The sequence below is a fragment of the Protopterus annectens genome, chromosome 6.part0, assembly GCF_019279795.1.
Source record: "Protopterus annectens isolate FY-2018-M chromosome 6.part0, PAN1.0, whole genome shotgun sequence".
Taxonomy (NCBI): Eukaryota; Metazoa; Chordata; order Ceratodontiformes; family Protopteridae; genus Protopterus; species Protopterus annectens.
The window spans coordinates 567,280,735-567,294,107 of record NC_056737.1 but is presented as its reverse complement, the minus strand read 5'-3'; positions in this window follow the sequence as shown (position 1 = coordinate 567,294,107).

Sequence of the window (13,373 nt, the reverse complement as noted above, 5' to 3'; positions counted from 1 at the left end):
GTAAATCTAGGAATCTGGTTTATTTAGCTGAATGCCAGTCCTGCAGGAAGTTTTATGTGGGCATGACTACTAGATCCCTAAGAGAACGAATTAGAGAACACATCTATGCAATATCCAGGAGCAATGCATTAAATGCACTTGCTAAACATGTTATTGATGTTGGTGACAACCACACTTTTAAATTTCAGGTTCTTGAACTGGTAAAGACAGATAACAGACTGGGTAATGTTAAAGACAGAGTAGAAGAAAAGAGGGCAAGTGGATTGTGAAACTACAAGCACACAAATTTGGACTCAATGAAAGGCTTTCTATCAAGCCTTTCTTAGCTTCCAGACCATTAAACCATTAGAGTTGTTTATGGTTTATTTTATCTTATTTTTATTACATGCATGTTTATTCTTATTAAAATTTATTCATGGTTTTTAATGTTTTTAATGACTTCAACATATGATGTATTTAAACAACAGTATTTTTACCTTTACTAATTTGTAAATATCTGTCTCTTTAAGTCAATTATGACATCATGTGAACATATGCTTAAAAGGAGCCAGATTCATTAAGTCTTTATGTCTGATGAAGCGTTGGGTGTCAACGCGAAAGCGCTAACTTTTATCACTTGCTGCAGCTCCTGTTCGTTTGCAATAAATGAAGTTTCATTTAAACAGGTTGTTACTTGGAGTTATTTGCTGACAAGTTTGAATTCCAGCTGATGGTGCACTCTTTATTTTCTTTTTTATTAAATAAAAACTTGTTTGAGTCTATAAAATTTGTAAAATTTAACTTGTTGCTCCAAGAGCATTAAGGTACATCTAAAAATAAATATATCAACCCAAACATATACATAAAATTCAAGCACTTCAAAGCCTAGCTGACCTTAATTTCAAAATAGGGACTAGTGTGGCCACATTTTCATTCAGTCCAGGTGGTCTGCAGGCTTCCAAAACCAACTGCCAGTATAATTCTCTGACTTCAGTTTTATTTTCCCAGACCCCTCCCCCCCCCTTTGAATATCATGTGGAATACATTCAAGGACAAAAAAAACAGAAAGAAAGCTTTTTTGCAAATTTTAGTGTGCTTAAACAGAGCATTATTGACGTCTTGCTTACGGATATCATACATGTGCTCTTTATTTTTCACATGATATTCAAGGGGGGAGCTGGGAAAATAAAATTAGTCAGAGAATTATACTGGCAGTTGGTTTTGGAAGCCTGCAGACCATCTGGACTGAATGAAAATGTGTCAATAGTCACTATTTTGAAATTAAGGTCAGCTAGGCTTTGAAGTGCTTGAATTGTATGCATATGTTTGGGTTGATATATTTATTTTTTAGATGCACTGTAATGGTCTTGGAGCAATAAGTTACATTTTATAAATTTTATAGACTCGAACAAGTTTTTATTTTAGTCACTAGATAATGCTATTGTAATGTATTTTAAATGTGTTTTATATGCATTCCTTCTGTATATATGCCTCCTGTCTTCTTAACAATGAACATTTTTATGTTACAAGTTTTTAGGATTGTAGTTTTAAAATTTCTCTTCATCAGGTCATATATATGAATTTAGAATTTCATATTTATACTTAGTTATTTATGCACGAATGACAAGTTATTGCGGGTTTGGCAGCCCTAATTGGAAATGTATTTGCAGTGTATGAATATTTATGAGATGTAATTATTCACTAATGTGATTGGTTCAATAATTTTTAAATTTGTATTTAAGGGTAAGAGTCTTAATTAATTTATTTTACATCTGAAGAAGTTCTATATATATATTTAAACCTAATAAATAGCTCCGTGGCATTCTAGGTTATCCACATCTCCATTTTTTCAGGCTCTCTTAAATTTATTAAACCATCTATATGGTGGAGATAGTAATATGATCCTAATGTAAAATGACCATAAAGAATACGTTTAATTTTAGAAAGTTGATTCCACCAGTAAAGGATAATTTGTGATTAAACCAGTTTCTCTTCATATTCAACATAGCTTCTTATATATATTTTAGCTTGAGACTTGGTTATGTGTCATCCTGAAATTTTTATTTGGTTGACTTCCAGGCATGGTGTCAGGCAGCTGAGATGTGTTTTCTGCTCTCCCAGTCTAAGAAGTTGTCAAGATATTATAGTACATTCCACTCATACAAATTAGACAGTAACTTGTTGATTTTGAACTGTGATAAGTGTGATTGATGACAAAAAGAAGCAGAAACGTCCAATAAAATACTGCCCAAAAATTTTTAAATATTAAGTTATTGCCAGAATAAGATGTGGATAGCCATGGTTGCTTTCAGGGCTGTCAAATGGCTAGTCATTCCCACAAAGATGAGGAAGAAATGATGCCCAGGATCCAAAACAAGTTAGATAAAATGTGCAATGAAATCTTAAAAATGAATGAATTTTTTTTAATGTTTGACAAGCTTATCTCAAAAAAAAAAAAAGTTAAGAACTTCAGAATAATATAAGTCCCACTCCCCTGACAGTCAGATGGCACTGAGAAGTTTACTAAAAAAGGATATGAACATTTACTACAACTAGCAGAACTGGAGGCCACCCAAGAAGAAAGTAGAGAAAAGCTATTAGAAACTGAGGAAAGATAGAAAGAGAGATGTTAAAATCTATAGCTTGCCAATAGTCAAGAAGGAGCAGAAAGAAATGATTGCCTATCACATATAACAGAACAACTCGGTAAATGGACTGGTGTCCAGTCTAAAAAACTGGATAGAATGCATATAGTATAATCAGGAACAGGGTCACAAGTATGATTTGCACTGATCAATAATAATAAAAGTACAGCTTTGTAAACTAAAGGAAGAACTCCTCGCTGAACTCTGAAAAAGGGAAGGTCATAAGTATTGGAAACACCAGAGTTTTTGTAAACCAGGATTATTCCTTAGGAAGCAGAATGTGATGGAATAAGTATCAACATATCAAACATTGAGACTAAGCAGAAAATAAATCTTAGTTTTAAAGTATTATATCCAGCCATGTTTATGATCTTCCTACCTATGCAGTACCATTCAGGAGGCTGGAGGAGGTGATGGCAGAGACTGATAAAACTGAAAATTTTGGAAACAACCAGAAGGCAATAATTCAAATGGAGAAAATATCAGAAGAAGGAATTCTTCAGTCTAAAGGAAGCCAATGAAATCTTTCACAGTATTTTAGAAAAAAAAATGCTTGCCAAGAAGAGTGACAAAGGAGAATAGAGACGCAAAAGAATAACTGTGAGAAATACATATCCAGCCCCCCCTATGGCAATTGGAAAGATGAGGTATATTCTGCCAGACATAATAGAGTTTAGAAAGGACATAACCCCTATAGCAGTAGACTGGAATATGGTAATCTATATGGCAGATGTTACAGTGGACCCTTAGTCTCAGGACCAAACAAGGGAAGGAAGGTTTTTGAAATCTCTAATGAAGAACTTTAGCTTAAAAGATGTAGGAGAATGCTCAACAGGAGATGTAAGTTTTACATAGTTCTCTGTGCAGCATGGTACAAGAGCAGGATTAGACTGAATTTATTTAATGGCAGAAGCAGGAGTACATATTAAAAGGGATGCAAACTCAGCCAATATTAATTTCAAGTCATGTACTTGCTGAAATAGAAATGAAAAACCCCAGGGTATCATAAGGAAGTAGTAATTGGAGGATATATTTAGAATGGATGAAAAAAAGAAGATAAGAAGCACTGTTCAAAGAGGATATACAAATAAATATTACAGATGGAGCAGTCTAAGTAGAATGCAATAGAAATGTGGGATAAAGTAAAGCAAGCCATATGATTCATAGGTTCATAGGTGTGTACTAGGCTAATGGCCCTGGAGCCTTTACAAGCCTAGCCCATAGGATTACCCTGGCATCGTGCCAGCCGACCTTAGTTCCCAGTGCCTCTGTCAAGTAGAGCAACTGGAGTGATCCCTGGGTGAATTTTCTATTTCCCATCCACTCATCAAGATTTCTCTTGAAGAGGGCCATTGAGGTGCTCTGTTTGACATGTATGGAAAGTCTATTCCATAGCATGGGCAGTCTCTGGGTTATGAACCTGTCCCTCCAGCATGTTTTGTTGACTGTGGTAATGAGGTTGAAGTCTCTGGAGCATGCGGTGCAAAGGGATTGGGATTTCTTTAGATGTAGCATTGCTAACAGAGCTGGGTCAGACATGGGTTTGTAAGTCAAGCAGAGCTCACCTCTAAGTAGGTGATATGAGACAGAGAATAGTTGGAGTTTTTTGAGTCTGTCCATATAGGAAAAATGTTTAAGGCCTAGGATCTTCTTTGTGAAGTACCTTTGCAGCCTCTCCAGTTGTTTCAGGTGTTTAGTGAGGTACATGCCAAATGGGACATTGTACTCAATGATTTAGCAATGTGAGCAGATTTAATGGGAGGAAATGAACAGGAACATTTTCAGCTAACTAGAAATTATTAAAAGTTTTTAAGTGAAAAGAGTCTATAAATTCTTGGGTGTTAGAAAAGTTAGAATCATTACAAAGGACTTTGAGAGACCAGTCATGTGAAAGAATAGAGTGATGCAGTAAAGCCTTAATGATTTGGCATTATGAAAACACATCTAAATTATCAAAATAAAAATACTGAGCAACAATATTAAGGCAACATGAAGTGGAAAGAAACATAATAAAAATAATGAATTCAAAACTAGGGAAACAATGTAAGAAAATTACATACATGCTATACAGTTTCCAGGAAGCAACTAGCATGAGTAGTTAGGACATTTTTTAGAAGATGCAAATTTGCTGAAATTAATAGCACAGGAGAGATAAAAGATAATTAGACCCATACAGAATCAGATTTTAAAACAAGTGACAGGAAAGTCTCTAGGTAGTGGCAGGCTTTTGATTGAAGTTTGAAAGAAATTTATGGGGGAAATAGCACTACTTTGGTATAAAATGTTCAATTTAGTATTGCAGCATAAGAAAATTCCAGATTCAGGCACAACACAGTAATTTCAGTGAACTTGAAAGATGGTATAAACCCTTGTCTTCCTGGTTTATATTGGCCAATATCAATCTTAAATCATGACTATTAAGTGTTTGTTGGCATTTTGGCAGATAGGTTAGTGAGAAATTTACCTAGGCTAATTGATAAAAAACAATCCTGATCTGTGAATGGGAGGTAGATGTTTGACAACATTATAAGAACACACGTGATTTATAGCCAGTCTAAACTATAGAGAAAGCAACTGGTTTTGATGTCCTTAGATTCTGAAAAAAGCATTTGATGGAATTCTTTGGAACTATTTATTGAACAATATGCATAATATGGGTTTCCCTTTGGAATTCATTATGTAATCACAAGAAATTTATAAAGATTCAGAGACAGTCACAAAGAAAAATGCTTGAATGTCCAAATAAATCAGAATCAACAGGGACTGAGACAGGGTTATCCACCATCCCCTCTGTTTGCTATATACATAGAACCATTGGCTATAAAATGTTTTGCAGTCATTTATTAATGGACAGTAATGGAATGATAAAGAAGATAAAGAAGCAGCAATGGCTCCCTATTACGCTGTAGCAGACATAGGTTGCCGAATGCATCTTTGTCGAGCTGAAAAGCATGAAAAGGGAAAATAGTAAAGCGGCTTTTCAGCTAATTCTTTCCCTGAGAAAGAATCGCTTGGCCGCTTTTGCTACTTTGCCATTTTCAACACTATAGTGTGATCTTGGAGTTTGTATATTTAAGTAGGGGGGTGTGGGGGGCAAAGCCTCCCACATTATGTAAGGTTTTACAGTTTTTTTTAGCAATTTTTTTCCAAGCTGTTCTGAAGTTTTGATGTTGTAAGCTTTCGCTTACATGGGGTCGATTATGTGTTGTTTGCTTTTCTGAGTGTGCGATATCATAATATAGACCCGCAGCAATAGCTTTTTTTTGCAGAGGATGTTTTACTATACTATACATTACAAATCCTAAAGATGGTATTCCAAAAGAGTTAGGAAAGTTTTAAGAAAATTTGCTAAACTAATACCCTTTGAAAATGTTATCAGCCCTCATGGACATTGATGAAGGAATTTCCCCAAAATTTGTGGTCATTATAAAATGAAATAAAATGAAAAACTTAGGGATATGACTAATGAGGGAACAAATCAGTATCCTACTAATTTGCAATCAAAGCTAAAATAATGACTATACTAAAACAGTGGAAAACACTGGCAAACAATTTGGATACAGGGTATCAGGTGATAAAAATGTCTGTTGTTCCTGAGATACTGTATGTAGCACAGGCTTTCTGCTATTATGTAGGGAGTAGTTACTGTGATAAGCTCAAAAAAGAAATCTCTCTCTCTCGCTCCCTCTATATATATATATATATATATATATATATATATATATATATATATATATAAATATGTATAGGGGTGGGGTAACAAAGCATTAAAAATAAATTTAAAAAAAAAAAAAAAACTTTTACCAGTAGTTGAAGAAAGAAGAGGTCTAAGAATTTCTTGCCTAACTGAATATTTTAAGACAGTGCAGTAAAAAAATAAAAAATATATACTGTCTCCAGAACACATACTATGAAGCTAACTTGAAACAGATGATGTTAAGATAGGCAGAAAACCAAGAACTAGTAGAGACAGAATAAAGATTTGGTCCCGATTAAAAAAAAAAGAAATACTCAAGATAATTTAGAAAGAATAGTTCATACTCTAGAAGTAATATTAAGATGAAAAAACACACTCCATGAAGGTTTGAATTAGAACCCATTGGAACCTATAGGAGCTGGTTTCTAACTAACTTAGAAGCTCTGGAAAAATTGTGGGAGCAAGATCGAAAATTATATTTTTCGGAGCAACTTAAAGTAAGTAAGAAAAGAATGGAATGGGAGGAATTTTGTAACAAATACCTGTGCTGATATATTATAGAGAGATTTCTCAGTATTTTAGTAAATATGATAGAGGAATAAAAATATAAAAGTATATCAGCTGGAAATCATCAATATATTGATAGAGTCCAGAATATTGAAAGCAGACTTCAGTAGAATAGCAAGTAGTATAAAGCTTTTCTGAAGGATATACATTAAGAGATTAATTGTAGGGAAAACTCATGTGTCTGTGTATATATATATATATATATATATATATATATATATATATATATATATATATATAGATTCATATCACTTCACTGAAAGACCATTTCAACCCATTTTAGTGAGACCAAATCACCTAAAGTTCATTTCACTGAATATTCATTTCACCTAAAACTCATTTCACTGACAAGTTGTACTCTAAGGCAAGTCAAAGTTATATGTCATTTTCCCCACTGTAGTGCGATCTTGGTGTTAGTATATATAGTTGGGGGTGGGGGACACAGACCCCCACATTGGGGGGTGTGGGGGCATAGCACCCACTTAATTTGTTTTTCTATTGTCTGGTTTTGTTTTACATTATTTGGTAAAACTGAACTAGGTGGGAGAGCTAAGCACCCCACACCCCCTAACATGGGGGGGGATGTGCCCCCACACCCCCTAACTATATATACTAACACCAGGATCGCACTACAGTGGAGAAAAGAACATATACCTTTGACTTGCCTTAGAGTACTACTTGTCAGTGAAATGAGTTTTAGGTGAAATGAACTTTAGGTGATTTGGTCTCAGTGAAATGGGTGTCAGTGAAATGGTCTTTCAGTCAACTGATACAAATCTATATATATATATATATATATATATATATATATATATATATATATATATATATATATTTCTGGGTGAACTGGAGGGAAATTTGCCTGCCTGCTAAATTAGCCACCAAGTCTCAGAGATTCAGAATCTTCACATAGAAGTACCGACATAAATATTTTTACACAGCACAAAAATTAAGTAAGGTATACTATGGGGCTAATAGTAAATGGAGATGTAATGATGGATAGCAAGGAATCTGTGGAGTTACTTTTTGGGCTATCCTAGTTTAACAGATTTCAAATGAGGAATACAGGAATTGGTACAAAAATATACTGAAGCAAACTGGCAGACTGGTGAACTTTTTTATATGCTTTAATAGTGGGATTATAAAGAAAACAAGATAACTGGTAACCATAATATTACTTCTAACTAAAAAAGTGATAATTTAAAAATTGTAAGACAGATACCATTGAATTATTTAAATAATTAGTCTACTGGAAGAAGTAAGAAATATAGAAATGACATATAAAGCATAATATATTAAAAACAAAGGCTTAGTAAACTTCATGTTTAGAAATAGAAATATTGGAATATTGTAATGGGATAAGGGGTATTGTTTGTTTTTACAATTTATAAATGAAATGGATTATAATACTTTAAGCAAAAGGATTTCAATTACATGTAGAAAAGGTTTCTTATATATATATAGATATATATATATATATATATATATATATATATATATATATATATATATAAGAACAAACAGATGTGATGGATATACTATGTATATTTTCCTCTTTTTGGCTGTTGTAACTTCTGGTCTTGAGTTGTGGCAGCTGTTAGAATAGATTTATCTAAAGTAAGCGTACTGTGAAAAACGTACAAGAAAATGGGCATCTGCTGGGAGATTTTAGTGCACAATGTATGCAAATTATACATTATTTTGTAATATGGTTGTATTAATAAAACGTTGTATAAACTAAAAAAAAAAAAAAAAAAAAAAAAAAAAACCCGACTGGCAACATTTAAATTAATTTCAGCTTTAACTGCCCTTGTTGCAAATTGTTACTAGTTAAGAACTGATTAATATACTGATTTTATGATGGTGTTTTCTTTCCTTTTTTCTGTATATCATTGAAAAATAAGGGAAAAAAGCTTCCACTGTTTATTTTTTATTTGATGTTAACCCTGCTGATGTCTTTATAGTATTTAATTTAGTAAATAGGTATTATGAAAAAAAAATGAGAAAAGATTCTCCTCTTCTTCATCATAGCAATTATATTTTATACTGATCAGAAATTAATTTAGAGTGAATAGCCAAATGTTCTTGTATCCTTTGTAATATTTCTTGTTTCATGCCAGTATATTTATCATAATTGAATTCCATAAGAATTTCTATTAACTGCCACTGATTCAGCACTGAACTGTATTTGTTCTCTTCTATTCATTTCTTTATTTTACAAAACTGAAGTAAAATACCAAAAAAAAGTCTTAAATGTGATCCATAATATTTGGAAATAATCAATTATTCCTTCATTAGTATTTTAAAATTCCTGGACTACATTGACAGTCTCTTCTTTAAATATTTCTAAAAGCTTTCATTGAACCCTAGAGCTGCACTAAAAATAAAATTATTTGTTAGCTTCAGTTGTATTAATATTGGTGAATGATCTGATATGAGCCATGGTGCTATTTTCATATTTATTGCTATAGAAAGAATTGATTCAGACAAAGAAAAATGCTCAAATTTCATTAGTTTCACTTGTGTGATATTTTGGATCCACCAGAAGTCCGCCATCTAAAAATATCTAAAACATCTACCATTTTGCCTTTATTAAGAAATGCTTTTTGGAGAACAACAAAAAATGTTTCATAGTTTGCAAAAGGTCCATATATCAACCTTAAATCAAATGCAGACTCCCAGTCATTAACTGTAATAATAAAATCATTCCATGTGGATCTTTGCATTGAGCTGTGATCCTGGTTTCTGAAAATATTATATTATATAATATCTTATATTATATTATCTTATCTGATTATCTTATTGCCACAATAGCAGATTTATTATTATTAGAGTTTGTAAAGATTTTTGCTAAAGATTTTATACTAATAAGTACATAACACTTTTATATCAAAAAATGGATCTTTTGTAAACAGACACCATCTAATGATGCTTCAGACAACAAATTTAAATACCCTTTTCTTTTTAATTGAATGGTTTAACACATTTACTTGAATAGATACACTAATCATAAATCTCTTTCCAAATGCAGAGCTATGACTATTGATTTACTGTATTCCACCTTTCCAGGTGATGTCCCTCTCCTGGTAAAAATCCCATAAAAAAATAAAACGTGTCCAAGTTTTGCTAAGGCATTTCATGCTATAGCCATCAGTCTTTGGGAAACGACTTTATTGCATCTAGTTCTTTTCCAATTCTTGACATATTCTAAATTCTAAAGTCATATCATTGTAGTAAACGTAGACTGTGTCTAAAAAATTAAATTTACCTTTTTCAGCCCTTTGGCTACAACGAGTGTCTTATGTGGTTAAATGCTCTCTTTTAATAATAATATCCAGTGGGAAAACTTTAGAAATATTTACTGATAAATGATGAAGTAAACTACTGAATTTTGAGGCTGCTGCCAGAATTTTTTTTTCTGTAGATAAGTGAAAATATGTCCATGATTATTCTTTTTCTTCATGGTTTAGGAAGGCCTAACCTACATGATATATAATTTGTAACATTATTCATAAAAATATATACTGGCCCTTCTCCACTAGCACATTTATAATTTATTTAAATATCTTCTGTGGACAGCTTATCTTATTTTGGGATTATGAAATCCCTAAACATCTCAGATTACTTCTTTGAAAAAGGTTTTCAATAGGTAGAACTTTATCTTGAATACCCAACAGTTATCAGAAATATTTATATTATTTTGCTTTTGTGCCAGATTTTCTTGTTTCAGTTGAACTATATCTGCTTTTAAAGCTTCTTGAATTTCCATGCAAGTATTTAGGTTGGTTGATTGTTGGACTACGATTGATTTTATTTCTTTTACTTCAATAGTTAGTCTCATTACTTCATGCACCATGTTGGAGAAGGAGTCCATTTTTTGCTATATGTGCTGCCCAAGAGGGTAGGTTATCTGGTTCTTTTTGTTCTAGTCTTTTGCTTTTACCAAAGTTGGCCCTCCCTTGCATACTTTAAGAAATTTTAGACTTTTATGATAAATTAATTTTGTTTCCACCAGAAAAAAGAAGAACTGATCCTAAATAAATCTCTGAATCATTAGATTCCAACAGATATGATCTTTCTTTAGCCACTGGTTCCACAAGTGAGAAACCCTAAGTTGAGTCTATAATTTTATTAACTGCAAAAGGATTGAGTCCTGTATTGAAACCCCCTTTCTTAATTAGATATGTAGAGCTGTTTATTATTACAGATAAAAAAAATAATAATTTTACCTTGGAAATTTTTTTTAGCAGATGTGCTTTGCCTTTTCGGGTTATTAAAGAAACCTCTGGAATGGATCTGACACCATTTTCTAAAAGTTGATGGGCTTTCTTTTTACTACAGCCTCATGGATACCTTTTCCTCAAGAACAAACTTCCAACAAATAGATGCCATTATTTATCATTGTTTTTTGACTAACAGAACTCTTCAGAATTTGTTTGCTTAAATATCTAATAACTTAAGTTAATCCAGCATTTTGTTTGCTGGTGTACAAGTAGATTTTAAAAACTCTTGCTGATATTGCATTACCAAGTAATCACCACTCCTGTATGGCCATCGCTTGTCCAGATGTTAATTCTGCATTGTGCATGAATCATTTCAAGAAAGAGAGAGACATTACTGTAAATTCCATTACCACTAGAACCTTAAAAAGGATGGCTGTTGACTTATGTGGGCCTGCAAAATGAAAAGAAACAACCTCATATTTGTGAACTCTTAGTCTTGTGATAATAATTCATGTACTGAGTAAACCAACCACCACACTATTGACAGATTCAAGACTATGTTCTCAAGATATGGCAAGCCCATTTAACTAGTTACTGACTTTGGTAGTCATCTGATGTCAAGTGACTGCCAACAATTTGTTTATGACTGCAGCTTTATTTATACTAAGTCAAGTCCTCATTATGCAGAATCAAATGGTGAAGCTGAGAGAGCAGTTCAGACCCCCAAAAACATACTAAAAAAATGATAATCACAGAGCTCTCATGTTGTAAGTAAGGCTATTTGAATTTTGCATGGGGAGGCAAATAAGAGCAGACATGCCAAAGAGTCAAAGTTATGCACATTCAGGATCAGTCCAAAAAGCTGAATGTATGGTGCATCAGTTGTGCATCTCTGCACTTCATTAATTCCAACCAGAGAGGTTTCTGTCTCCTTAGGAGTGAGATATGATGGTAAGTAAAGTAAAACTGCTTCAGTGCTTGTGCTACTGTTACTGCCACTTTAAGACTATTGCACAGTATTTTAATTTTAAATGTGCAGTTCTTCCATAATGCACTGCATCCACACCTTTGGGACAGTAAGATGGAGATGACTGAAGTGTTAGCAACATTTCTGTTGATTATGTGTTGGATATATCCTACCAATTTGACTAAAATACTGCTGTATCCTGATGTTTTGTACACTGCCTTCCTGAAATACTGGAAAACCATTGGTGCACATTGTGACAACTGGAAAGTCAGAACTCATAAAAAATAGCTTGACTCAGATGGAAAATAAAAGGGGCTAATGTAGTAATCCATGAAAATAAATCAATATATAAACAGAAGGAAGAAACAACTGTGCCAGAATGAGAATCAAGGAAAGCGCCATGACATAGGTAATGTAAAGGGCAGCTGTAAAAATGAATACAATGAACTATATAGGCGCACAAATAGCACATGTATATATAAATATACCATGGCAGCAGAACAAGAGGGATAAAAACAAATTATGCAGGGAAATAGTAAAGCTTTTCCACCTCCTCTAAAAATGAAATATATCAGGAACTGGAAAGAAGGGTAAGGAGCTATAGAACCCGAGGACAGAAATAAGAAATTCAGCTGTTTTTACAAAGCCAGTATTACTTAAAGCTCAATGCCTAAACTTGTTAAATTTGTTTCTCTTTTACTTAAACCCTGAAATTACTGTAAAGGAAAAAATAAAAAGCAATGAGCTGACTGATGAATTTCTTTCCTGTGCAACTCTTGCTGATATTTAGTTCTTTTCTTTTCCCAAACTTCATATTACTAGATTACATTTTGCACTGGATCTTGTCATAATAACATCGCCTGTCAGAAAAAGTTTTTTTTTTTCAAAACTGTATAACGGCTTTAAATTTTTATGCAATGAATATCAAAATAGTGCTGATGTATCTTGTTATTACAGGCCTGAGACCCCCAGGAGCACAAGAGCACTTGGGAAAAATGTAGTTATCACTCCTGAACTTACTGAGTAATTTGCATTGCTAGAGGTAATTAGTCATATGGCCCAGATGGCCACAAACCTAATTTCCCAAGACCACTGTCTGGGTAAGTGTCTTGTTTAGAGTCACACACTAGACAAATATAGGCTGAAGGAATCAAACCCTGGACTACAGAAAACAACTTACATATTTAATCTCTTGCATTAATAGCTTTAATCATCTGCATTGACTACCAGACATAACCCCATGCAGTCAAAAAGAGACCAAACTCCATACAAACAGTGATCAGAGATTAACCCAG